Genomic DNA, 11,032 nt, shown 5'->3' with positions numbered 1-11,032 from the left:
GAGGTCTTTCACTTCCCTTGTAAGTTGTATTCCTAGGTATTTTATTCTCTTTGTAGCAATTGTGAATGGGAGTTCACTCATGATTTGGCTCTCCATTTTTCTGTTATTGGTGTGTAGGAATGCTTGTGATTTTTGCACATTCGTTTTGTATCCTGAGACTTTGCTGAAGTTGCTCATCAGCTTAAGGAGATTTTGGGCTGAGACGATGGGGTTTTCTAAATATACAATCATGTCATCTGCAGAGACAATTTGACTTCCTCTCTTCCTATTTGAATATCCTTTATTTCTTTCTCTTGTCTGATTGCCCTGGCCAGAACTTCCAACACTATGTTGAATAGAAGTGGTGAGAGAGGGCATCCTTGTCTTGCTGATTAATCTCTTACTAAGAAATAAAGTGTCCAGAGCAGAGGAACCTGGAAAATTTGCTCCCCCACACCCCTTGATGCCATTCAATCCCTCTGTCCTGGATAGATCCTCTTTAGCTTCCTGACTGCCACTTACCAGCAGCATGACCTTGAGCAAGGCATGTCATTATTCTGTAAAATGGAAATATTACCAGCACCTGCCTTATAAAGTTGTTGCAGGCACAAAATGAGGTCGTGTTCGTAAAATGCGTCGTCTAGAGCCTGGCACCTAGAAAGTGATTAACAGATGGTAGCAATTATTATTGTTTCATTGCAGATATTTTGATTATGAGCTCTGAATTCTGAGCTATCTTGATACTGAGCACTGAAGCCTGATAGCTCTGACCTGAGCAACCTAATTGGAATCTCCCTTACTCATCACTAGTTTAACACTGACGTCCTGAGCTCCCATGGCCCATGCTTTCAAATTTTTTAAAAGAATGTAGGCCAGACACAGTGGCTCACGCCTGTAATCCCAGCACTTTGGGAGGCCGAGACGGGCGGATCACGAGGTCAGGAAATTGAGACCATCCTGGCTAACATGGTGAAACACCATCTCTACTAAAAATACAAAAAATTAGCTGGGCGTGGTGGTGGGCGCCTATAGTCCCAGCTACTTGGGAGGCTGAGGCAGGAGAATGTTGTGAACCTGGGAGGCAGAGCTTGCAGTGAGCCGAGATTGCACCATGGCACTCCAGCCTGGGCAACAGAGCGAGACTCCATTTCAACAACAACAACAACAACAACAACAAAAGAATGTAATATACCTGCAGAAAAACACCATCTTTTTTTATTTTTTATTTTTTTATTTATTTTATTTTATTATTATACTTTAGGTTTTAGGGTACATGTGCACAATGTGCAGGTTTGTTACATATGTATCCATGTGCCATGTTGGTTTGCTGCACCCATTAACTCGTCATTTAGCATTAGGTATATCTCCTAATGCTGTCCCTCCCCCCTCCCCCCACCCCACAACAGACCCCGGAGTGTGATGTTCCCCTTCCTGTGTCCATGAGTTCTCATTGTTCAATTCCCACCTATGAGTGAGAACATGCGGAAGACACCGTCTTTTTTTTTCCCAACTTTTATTTTAAGTTCCGGGGTACGGGAACTTAATGTGCAGGTTTGTTACATAGGTAAATTAACACACATCTTTTAAAATTTTACCTGTGTATATATCCCTGTAATCACCATTAGGACAAATATCTAGGATACTTCCAGCATCCCAGAAAGTTCTTTTATGTCCCTTCCCAGTCAATACTCACCCTCTTCCCCAGAGGTAACCCCTAGTCTGACCTCTTTCACCACAGATTTGTGTTTCTGGTTCTTGAACTTAATGGAATTATACAGTAGGTACTTTTGGTGTCTAGCTTCTTTCACTCAGTGTTATGTCTATCCATATTGTTGAATATAAAAGGGGTTTATTCTTTTTGTTGTTATATAATAAAATATGAACATGCCACAGTTTGTTTGCCCATTGTACTGTGGATGTACATTTGGATAGTGTCTAGTTTTTGTCTATGATGAGCACATGTCTTCTGAAAGAGGCATACACAGTTTCTTGGGCATATGCTCTGTAGTAGAATTGCTGGGTCATGGGGTAGGCACATATTTAGTTTTAGTAGATTTGATCAGATAGTTTCCCTGAGCCTCATTTGAACCTTGAACTTGAAGCCTTTGCCTTGGTGAGCCCCCCAGCTTCCTCATAATGCAGTATTTCTGATCACAGAGATTGGGGACAGGATATGTGGGAAATAACTGGGAGCTAAGTGGCAGCTTAGCTGGAAGGTCTCTAGTACCTTGCAGAAATTTCAGGTGCAACCCCAGCCTCCACTATCAGGCATCAAAGGTCAGACAGGATAAGGCATGTGGCCCCTTCACTTCGTGAGAAAGCCAGAGCCCAGAGAAGCCACGAATTCCATTTAGGACAGGCCAGGAAAGAGGTGGAATGGCTGCATTCCAGGCTCAGCGTGGGAAGCAATGAATCAACAGAACTTGCTATGATTCTGGATCCACATGCAGGGAAGTAAGTACCTGCTTTCAGCAGTAAGTTCTACAAGAGAAGATTCCTACCTGAGACTGGGAAGGCAGGTCCCAGCTGACCTGATTCATCCTCACCTTAGAAACTGCAACAGAAAATTTGTTACTGTCACCTACATGATGGGCTTCTTTCCAACATTTTTCCAAAAATGATGCTTTGATTCTGAGGGTGACATCTCTGCCTAACTTGAGAATGGACATTTGTTCTGATACTTAGTTTTCACAGTTATCATAATTTCTTTTTTGAACAAGATATTTTAACTCTTTTCACTGCACATGTTTATTTTCCCAACTGTTCTCATTTGCCAAACCGAAGCTTTAAAAAGTATCTCAGAATTTGTAATGGCTAACACTTTTAAAAATGAATTTGGTTTTATAAGTCAAGCTGACACAACACAATTTGTCGGACAAATTAAGTCCCCAACTTTGCTGTTGCCTGAATAATTTGTGCCCCAAGTTACAAGAGCTATTGACATCATTCTCCTTTGGACCATCACCCAAAAAACAGAGTGTTTCTATTCTAGTTCTCTTCCTTCAGGTCAAGACACATGTCACTTTTTCCAGACAAATTGACACCCAGGCAAATTTCAAATATTGTTGTATAACTAGTTCAGAATCAGAGACTTTGAACCTTTGACTAGTAATATGTAAAAAAAAAAAATTTCAGTACTATTACAGAGAGCTCTGTTCACATTTACTATGGCAGAATGCCTCGGTTCAAACCCTGTATTTGCCATCTGCTAGCTCTGGACCTTGGGCAAGTCTCCAAACAGGGATTTCCCCATCTGTGAAAGTCAGGATACTAGAAAGGTCTTCCCAAGGTGCTGTTGTGAGGTAACAAGTAACTGTTGTTGTTGTTTTTTTTTTTTTTGATATTTACAAAAATTATATGTGTATTAAGTTGAAATTATTTTAGAAAGTTATGTGATTTATATAATACCACTTATGTCAGTTTAGGGTTTATTAGACACTGACAAATACTAAGGACCCACTGTGTCAGGAACTGTTCTAGGCAAGCAATAGAAGCCTTCCCTGTTAAAGCAGAAAGGAAATTGATGAGAAAGTATGGAGTAACTTATGGAATCTCCAGAAGGACCAGGCTCAGAGGCTGCAGAACGAGTCCTGCGGAGATGAGTCGCCCTTGCCATCAGGAGCAGGTCCTGCTGGCACCACACACACTGTGGATGGGTCACGCTGGCTGTTGCTGCAGGGGCTTCTGTTGCAGCCACCTCCTGGCGCTGCATGGGGTGGCTGCTGCTCTGCCGCATGCCATCTGAAGAGAAGTCCCTGCTTCTCTGCTTCAGAGCTGTGGCAGGTATGTCTGATGGGCAGATCCCAGGCCACATATCCTGGCTGCAACCACAGGGAATGCTGAGAAAGTGAGGAGCTACCTTTCTTGCTTTATAGTGAGAGGTAGGTTTAACCTTCTGTACGAGTTTGCTAAGGCTGTAGCAAAGCACCACACGCTGAGTGGCTTAACTAGCAGAACTTCCTGCCTCACGGGTCTGGAAAGTCCAAGTCCAAGATCAATGTGTCGGCAGGGCTGTTCTTCCTCTGAAGGAACTGGAAAAGGATCTGTGCCAGGCCTCTCTCCAGTTTTTGGTAGTTCCCTGGCTTGAGGCAGCACAACGCCAGCCTTCATGTATTCTCCCTGTGGATATGATTGTCTCCAATTTCCTTTTTATAAGGACACCAGTCTCATGGGATTAGGGGCCCATCCTACTCCACTACAACCTTATCTTGACTAATTAGTCACCCTATTTCCAGATCAGGTCACATTCTGAGATATGGGCAGTTAGACATTAATATATGATTTTTGAGGGGACATAATTCAACTCATAATACCTCCTATGGGTGGGAGACTTTTTTTTTAATGTTTTTATTTTTTCTTGAGAATGAGTCTCGCTCTTTCACCCAGGCTGGAGTGCAGTGGCACGATCTTCTCTCACTGCAACCGTTGCCTCCCAGATTCAAGTGATTCTCCTGCCTCAGCCTCCTGAGTAGCTGGGATTACAGGTGAGCACCACTACGCCTGGCTAATTTTTGTATTTTTTAGTAGAGATGGCCAGGTTGGTCTCAAACACCTGACCTCATGTGATCCACCCACCTTGGCCTCCCAAAGTGTTGGAATTACAGGCACCGTACACGCCCAGGAGACTCTTTAAATGCAGAGAAAAGTAAAAAAGAATGAGAAATATCAAGTATAAATTCAGAAAATAGTATTTCCAATCTGTGATGCTTTAACAGCTTATTGTTGATAATACTCACAGTCTTATGTGACTATTAAAATTATTTTAAATAATTTAAAAATTATTTTCTATTAATTATTTTCTAAAAATTATTTTATATGAATATTAACCAGAATGAATTGAAGAAACTGAAGCCATGACACTTTTACAGCTGGAAAGAACCTTAGCAATTCACCTGATATTTGCTTTCTTCCAGTGAAAAAACACAGTGGTCCAGAGGAGTTATGTGACTTGCTTAAAGTCACACAGCAAAGATAGAGCCAGATCTTGGACTCTGTCCAGAGGTTTTCCTGCTCATGGTTCCTTTCAGAATTGGGTTTCTTTTAGGTCCAAACACCAGCATCACATTAATGCAAATCTCAGGCTCTGATTCTCTGTGAGGATTGTCGTTAGAGACTCAACACCCACCTGCTGTACCCTTAGCTGACGGGCTGCAATTTGGTCTTGGGTTGCTCTGATTCAACACAGTCCTGGCCCTGATTGTGGGGCAAGAATGACTTATGGGAGGTGCAGAGCCCATTCCTGGAAGCAACTGCTAGCTTTTTTTAAGAAAGAAGAGGAGAGGGCCCTGGAAGGATAAACCCACTGGCTTTCTCTGCTGGGAAAGGATATAGAAAGTTTCAAAAGGCATATTAAGAAAATAAAATCTTTGTGCTATGCTATCCTGCTAGGACCATGCTCTAGAATCAAGTTTAGATCTTTGCCACTTGAAAAATAAGGACTCTGGGCTCTCCTGATGGAAGGTTTTCTTCCTGAGATGTCTGGGAATGCTTAGCTTCCCAGTGGGTGGATTTGTGGGACTTTGATTTTTAAGGCGTTAAGGTAGAATATTTAGTCTCTGCTTTTCTATTTTAACATTGTTGATGTCTTAAAGATTCGTGATAGTGGAATGGCTTCTAAAGATGTTCATCCCTGGGTATTAATGATAAAAATATACCAATTGCCAGACCCTTCTTTCCTTTTTGCCATTTCCCTGTTTTCCCTATCCCCTTTTTTTGGTTATATTTTTATCCAAAGACAGAGCTTAGGTTTGAGTTTTCCCATCTCCCTACTTTTCTGGGTGTATTCAAGAATATTATCTAAGTGTTGTGCAACTGTTCTTTTCCATTCTGCTGATTATGGCCCTGGTGAAGGAGGTTGTTCTGATGACAAACTCTGGAAAGTTTTTATGGTTCTTGTTCCTTTCTCAATTGTCTCCTTTTGAGTTGGAGAATTTCTCGCAGGGCACAGCCACAGCTTCTCCTCTGTAAGAATGGCCAGTCCACACATGTGGATTTCTATACTTTACTTTTCTTCCTTGTCACGCTTGATTGTCTCACCTCTGGGAGAGACTGAGGCAGTCCTGATGGGGGTGAATCCATCAGTTGAGACTCAGGTCACATGGAAAAGAGGGAGAGGTTTTGTTTATTTGGCTAAAGTGAGATTTTTGAAGAATCTGTTCTTTCTTCCCCCTGTCTGAATTCTCATGACCTTGGAGAATTAGATGTGTTTGCCAGTGCCTCTCATTGTGACTGGCATACAGTCAATGTTTGTTATATTAAATTGCATCTTATTAGTCATGGCACAGAGCTTCGGGTGAATTGGCTGAACATCAAAATAACCAAAGAGCATTTTGTGGCTTCCTGTTGAGGAAGTCCTTTTCCTAGACACTTTAAGTTTTTAACAATTGATCAGTTACCATGTAGTCTGCTAGGGCTGCTGTCACAGACTAGGTAGCTTAAAAAACAGAAATTAATTTTTTCCCAGTTCTGGAGGCTGGAACTTTAAGATCAAGGTGTGAGCAGAGTTGTTTCTCCTGAGGCCCCTCTCCTTGGCCTGCAGATGGCTGCTGCCTCACGTGTCCTCACACGGTCTTTCCTCTGTGTGCACGCATCACTGGTGTTTCTGTTTTTGTATACAGATTTCTTCTTCTTAAAAGGATACTGGTCAAACTGGATTAGAGCCCACCCACATGACCTCATGCTGGTAATGCTCATATCCAAATAAGATCACACCTTGAGGTACTGGTGGCAAGGGCTTTAACAAATTAATTTTAGAGTGACATGATTCAGCCTGTAACACTGTATTATTCTGTGTACCTGGAATAGATACCAAGTCAAGGACTGGAGTGGACTTCAGATGCCTGGTCCTCCTCACTCACTTTACAGATGAGGAAGCTGAATTTAAGAGAGAGAATGGAAACTCTTTTTTTTTTTTTTGAGATGGAGTCTCGCTCTGTTGCCCATGCTGGAGTGCAATGGCACGATCTTGGCTCACTGCAACCTCCGCCTCCCAGGTTCAAGCGATTCTCCGTACCTCAGCCTCCCAAGTAGCTGGGATTACAGGTGCCCACCACCACACCCTGCTAATTTTTATAATTTTAGTAGAGACGGGGTTCCGTCATTTGGCCAGGCTAGTCTTGAACTCCTGACCTCAGGTGATCCACCCGCCTCAGCTTCCCAAAGTGCTGGGATTACAGATGTGAGCCACTGCGCCTGGCCAGAAACTCTTTAATGTTCATATTTTAAATATCTGGGCTAAAAGAAAATAGAGAATCCCAACTTTCTTCCACCACAAGGCCAACGTCTTTTAACTCTGGTCCAGGCTGAAGTTACTACCTACCCTCCTCTGTGCGGCTACAGAAGACAGTCAGCCAGAACCTTCCACAGGTTAGCAGCCGTGTCCCAGAGGCAGGAGGGCAGTGGTGCCCATCTCCTTTCTTTGTAAAGAGGGCTTGTCCCAGCTCCAGGTGAAGCCTTTCCAACCCTCAGCCTTTTCTCATGTTTACATTCTCTGCCTTATCAACAAACCAACCAACCCCAGCTCGTTTTAGGGTTCTTGCTGGAATCTCCAGCAGTGCCTACATCAGCTACTACCCACCCCCCTGCACCCCCACAGCCCTCTGCTCATGTCTCCTTTGTAGAACTTCTCATCCAGCCCTGTAATTGTAGGGAGATATGTTGGTCTCCCCTCCTAGACTGTAAGCAACTCTTTTTAAATGTGGGTTTTATTATTATCCAGGTATGGTGAGGCCAACAGATTAAGAGATGATTGCCACTGAAAAGATAGTTTGTTGCTCACAGTTCCCAAGAGGAGGGGCATGCCACACCATGCTGGGCCACCTGCGGAGGCACCAGGGTCAGTCAGGAGGCAGGGGAGGGAGAGGGAAATGTGGGCAGGAGCCTTTATCATGGTTTCTGTGGGAAAGAGCTGGGGAGGAAGGGTAAGCATCTTAGGATTGGCTAGTTCAAATGATTTCAGTGGGTTTTGGGACATAGGGATTGTCCTGAGTTGTCTGGTACCTGCCTGGGGGTGATTAGGGCAGGGAAATAAAAGCCTTGCGTGTCAGAGTCTGATAGAGGAGGTGGTGGGGGCATGGGCTCTGGATTGCTTGGAAGGTGCACTTGCAGGCAGTTTATTTACTATCTCTAGGTATTGGCTAGCCCTGGGAAGGGCAGTCTTTCCAAGGTCAGCAAAGCCCCAGATGCCAGAGCATCATATATATATATAAAACAAAAAGCTATGATTAATACAGCAGTAAAAGAGCAGGGACAGCATTCCCTTGTCCTCTGCACCCTGCATTTATTTGGAGCATAGTAGACATTCAATATATGCTTATGGAATGAATGTTATTCCTAATTTCCTGGCCACCACTCAGCATGGTCACAGCTTGGTTTGGGATGATTAACAGCTTGTGTTCACTCTGAGTGTTGAAGAAGAGGTCACTGATTATTGCTATGCAAACTGATGGGGTAGGTGCTCCATATCTCCACTTGATTTTTTTTTTTTTTTTTTTGAGACAGAGTCTTGCTCTGTTGCCCAGGCTGGAATGCAGTGGCGTGATTCAGCTCACTGCAACCTCTGCCTCCTGGGTTTAAGCAATTCTCCTGCCTCAGCCTCCTGAGTAGCTGGGATTACAGGCATGTGCCACCAAGCCTGGCTAATTTTTGTATTCTTAGTAGAGACAGGGTTTCACCATGTTGGCCAGGCTTGTCTCGAACTCCTGACCTCAGGTAATCCTCTCACCTCGGCCTCCCAAAGTGTTGGGATTATAGGTGTGAGCCACTGCGCATAGCCATCCACTTCATTTTGTTACTCATTCATTACTTCAAACATCTTTTTTTCTTTTATTTGTAAAATTGACATATAGTAATTGTATGTATTTATGGATTACAGAGTGATGTTTCGATATATAATGTATAGTGGTCAGATCAGGATAATTAGCTTATCCATCAAATTGAACATTTATTATTTCTTTGTGTTGGGAACATTCATTATCCTCCTTCTAGGTATTTGAATCCATATATTATTGTTTACTGTAGTCATCCTGCAGTGCTGTGGAACATTAGAACTTCATGCATCTTGTAAGCACCTACTCTGTGTTGCGCAGCAGACAGGAACAAAGCATGTTCCCTCCTCTCAAAGAGTTCTGCTTGGGACACTGCAGAGCTGGAAAATTTGTCTTTTCCACTTGACATGGATTTGGTAGAATAGAGACTTGAAGTTACAGTGCTGGGCCTACGGTAGCCTCTGAAAAGTTCTTAAATAAGTTAACTTGGCTTGTATACTTCTAATACCTTTTGTTAACACCGTGGTATCACAGTGCAAAGTGTCACCTGAGAAATAAAGGCTGACTTACCTGTTCTGTTGTGGTTTGCCTTAATGTTACTGGCAACTCATTTTGGTTGTCTGCACTCTTCAGGCTACTCACAGCTTCCATATCTACCACTGTTCTCAATTCCAGAAAGAAAAAAAAAAGACTGAAAATCTTTTCATGACAGTCCTGCAATTATTGCTTACATTCTTGCATTAATATGCCAGGTATTAAAATATAATTTTCTTTCCCTGCCGCCGCTGAGTCGCACAGAGGCGGAGGCTTGGGTGCATTCAAGATTCAGCTTCACCCGTAACCCACCGCCATGGCCCAGGAAGGCATTGCTGCTGGAGGTGTAATGGATGTTAATACTGCTTTACAAGAGGTGCTGAAGACCGCCCTCATCCACGATGGCCTAGCACATGGAATTCGCGAAGCTGCCAAAACCTTAGAAAAGCACCAAGCCCATCTTTGTGTGCTTGCATCCAACTGTGATGAGCCTATGTATGTCAAGTTGGTGGAGGCCCTTTGTGCTGAACACCAAATCAACCTAATTAAGGTTGATGACAACAAGAAACTAGGAGAATGGGTAGGCCTCTGTAAAATTGACCGAGAGGGGAAACCCCGTAAAGTGGTTGGTTGCAGTTGTGTAGTAGTTAAGGACTATGGCAAGGAGTCTCAGGTCAAGGATGTCATCGAAGAGTATTTCAAATGCAAGAAATGAAGACATAAATCTTTGGCTCACACACACAAATATATATATATATATATATATATATATAAAATTTTTCATGATAATTTTGGGGACTGATAAATCTTGTGCCAGGGACCTTTTTTGGATATGAGGTTGCTAGAATGATGAAATTCTCAGTGTGCATGACAGGAAGCTGGGGTGGGGCTATGAGGAGAGGAAGAAAGGAGGAGGCTGTACATTCTTTCTGTGGAGGGACAGCAGCAATTGATGAATTTACTTACCTTAGATGCAGTTTTAACCCTTTGCAGTTTTTTTCAATAATTTTTCATTTCCAGGATACAGTAGAGCCACTTTTATGCAGTTGAAAGAATATCCTATAAATGTATAAAGTTAAATCTTTTGGTTAAAAACATCTGCTTTAAATAGGTAATACAAGCCCGTGATATAAATATTCAAAGAGTATACAGTGGAAAATGAGTGGAGGGGGGCATTGGTAATTCTTCTTAGTATTGCGGTAAAATATACATAACATAGTATTTATCATTTTAACCATCCTTAAATGTATAATTCAATGGCATTAAGATTGTATTAATATAATCATCACCACTTTTTTTTTTTTTTTTTTGAGATGGAGTCTCACTCTGTCACCTAGGCTGGAGTGCAGTGGTGCAGTCTCCACTTACTGCAACCTCTGCCTCCTGGGTTCAAGTGATTCTCATGCCTCAGTCTCTCGAGTAGCTGGGATTACAGGCGTGCGTCACCGTTTCCAGCTAACTTTTGTATTTTTAGTAGGGACGGGGTTTCACCATGTTGGCCAGGCTGTCTTGAACTCCTAACCTCAAGTGATCAGCCCACTTTGGCTTCCCAAAGTGCTGGGATTATAGGCTTGAGCCAATGCACCTGGCCTTCTCCATGTTTTTGTGGTTCGATAGCTCATTTCTTTTCTTTCTTTTTTTCTTTTTTGGGATAGAGTCTCACTCTGTTGCCCAGGATGGAGTGCAGTGGCACGATCTCAGCTCACTGCAACCTCTGCCTCCCGGGTTCAAGTGATTCTCCTGCCTCAGCCTCC

At 42.9% G+C, this 11,032-nt stretch overlaps 1 pseudogene across 1 annotated transcript; it reads left to right on the top strand.

Moving 5' to 3' along the window:
• The first annotated feature begins 9,507 nt into the window (after positions 1–9,507).
• On the top strand, positions 9,508–10,015 carry LOC100585627 (annotated as a pseudogene). Its single transcript, XR_001115824.2, has one exon. The product of XR_001115824.2 is annotated as a 40S ribosomal protein S12 pseudogene (transcript).
• Positions 10,016–11,032: the final 1,017 nt, after the last annotated feature.

The sequence above is a fragment of the Nomascus leucogenys genome, chromosome 5 (genome assembly GCF_006542625.1).
Source record: "Nomascus leucogenys isolate Asia chromosome 5, Asia_NLE_v1, whole genome shotgun sequence".
Lineage (NCBI taxonomy): Eukaryota > Metazoa > Chordata > Mammalia > Primates > Hylobatidae > Nomascus > Nomascus leucogenys.
The sequence above is the reverse complement of the archived record's forward strand: the minus strand, read 5'-3'. Positions and strand labels throughout refer to the sequence as shown.